The sequence below is a fragment of the Salvelinus sp. IW2-2015 genome, unplaced genomic scaffold (genome assembly GCF_002910315.2).
Source record: "Salvelinus sp. IW2-2015 unplaced genomic scaffold, ASM291031v2 Un_scaffold7148, whole genome shotgun sequence".
Classification (NCBI taxonomy): domain Eukaryota; kingdom Metazoa; phylum Chordata; class Actinopteri; order Salmoniformes; family Salmonidae; genus Salvelinus; species Salvelinus sp. IW2-2015.
This window is the reverse complement of record NW_019948408.1, coordinates 6868-8789: the sequence shown is the minus strand read 5'-3', so window position 1 is coordinate 8789 and position 1922 is coordinate 6868. Positions and strand designations below refer to the sequence as shown.

At 38.7% G+C, this 1922-nt stretch overlaps 1 long non-coding RNA gene across 1 annotated transcript in view; it reads right to left on the bottom strand.

Moving 5' to 3' along the window:
• LOC139027063 (uncharacterized) overlaps positions 1 to 898 on the bottom strand; it is a 4623-nt gene extending 3725 nt beyond the window's left edge. Inside the window, exons 1-2 of the long non-coding RNA XR_011479097.1 lie at positions 778 to 898; positions 30 to 107 (exon numbers count right to left, since the gene is read on the bottom strand). This is a non-coding gene — a long non-coding RNA (uncharacterized lncRNA). The remainder of the gene's footprint in view (positions 1 to 29; positions 108 to 777) is intronic.
• Between the last annotated feature and the right edge of the window lie 1024 nt (positions 899 to 1922).

Below are 1922 nucleotides of genomic sequence, written 5' to 3'. Positions count from 1 at the left end.
CTCACACACGCACTCACACACATGCACACTGCCATCATCCAGTGTACCTCTGCCATGAAGTCGCCATCCTCGATGCGTTCGACACTGGGGTTGTCTGACACTAGTACCTGCTTGGAGATAAGAAATTAATCGTACAAGTTGTCTCACTTATATGTAATTGTGGGTCAGTCAGTGTTTTTTWATTTGATTTATTATATGATGTATTGCCAGCTATGGTCCGTAATGGTCAAAATCATAGCTAGATTGAAACATCAGAAAATCCCTGTGATGATGATAAAATATTATTCTTCATAAATTCTTATGTCTTGCCAAAAAATAAATAAAGTTGCATTGTAAAGCTATGATTCAGAATCCTTCTTTTATTTAGGAGTAGCAGCAACATGTTACTTGTTGCTGTCTTGGCTTGTCGTTCTTTTCACCACCTCCCCTTGCCAAAGGTTTTTGCTCTCCTCTCCCCCTCTCCTCCTCGCTCCATCATTGAGATCAATGGCTGCCCCCACCATGCCGCTCTCTCACATTAGCGCCATTATGACAAAACACCGCTGAGAGGTGAATGCTCTCTGTGTCACTACTACTACTACAGCCTTGTGGCTTCCAAGTTGTAAACCCTCAAGCGAGGAAGTGAGGTGCTATATTACTAACGTACAAATAGGATTTATGTCGGTCGGTCAAGATGGGCATATGATGCCACCATAATGAGCAGACGCGTGCCAACCCCGACAGATACAAGAGAAAACTTTGTCCCAAAAATATTGTATGATAATATTCGAGCCAAACCCTCGTTTTCAACTTCTGGTGAGCGGTGTTGCATGGTGGATTCTCTTCTACGTTCTCTTTCACCGGGTGTGTGTGCTTTCTTCTCTTCTGCAGTCTGTGCTGTAATAGACAGTCCGGGTAGGGTAATTAGCGACATAAATCGTGAGCGACAAAACACACTTGATTTAAGCTAGTTCGGTTATAATGCTACCGTGGCATGACATGGCAAGACTGGACAAAGCTGCCTCAAGATGAAAGCAACAAGTTAAGCTTTGGGCAATGATCCATGACTTTCAAAGTTAACATGTTTAATTATTTCAACAATTATTTGAATGGAGGGTTTATTCGAAGGGATAACGTACTACATGTGAATTTCAATTTGCTCACGATGCCTTAGGGTACTAGGGGAGTAACTTAGCCCTCCCGTAAGAACAATGTCTAATTCCTAAGACAACAATGTCTAATTCCCTAAAACACGATGTCTATCCCTAAAAACAATGTGCTAATTGCTTGATACAAAAAAGCAACGTTTGGGAAATAAAGATGGTTAATAGTGGATGAAGATTCATGGCTTATAGCGCGAATTAAACTATACAGGGAAAAAATGGCATGCAGTTGACACTTTTTTTTGTTTATTTCATTCAATTAGTTTTTAGAAAGGGGCATTTTTTTTAAAGTACCGCGGTAACTCTCTAGCAGCTATGCTAACCATGAGATACTGCTAGCATTTTACTGCTTAGTGAAGTTGCTAGCATAAGACTAGCGCTTACCGGCTATGCATTGTCTAAAAATGACAGGTAGATAACACATTCATAACATAAAGGTAATAGCCCCCAGGGGGCAGTTACCCCTTAGTAGAAGGAGGGTGGGTCGAAGTTGCCACAAACACACTCTCCAACATATTACTTTACTTTACTAAAAAAATATCTAAATTTTTATCTAAACAAGTGGAGTATTTATCTTAAGGGCTTTCCTTCTTCTATATTTAAAAAAATATACGTACCAGTCAAAAGTTTGGACAGACCTACTCATTCAAGAGTTTTTCTTTATTTTGACTATTTTCTACATTTCAGAAAATAGTGAAGACATCAAAAAACTATGAATAAACACATATGGAATCATTGTATAATCAAAAAGTGTTAATATAAAAAAAAATATTTTTATAT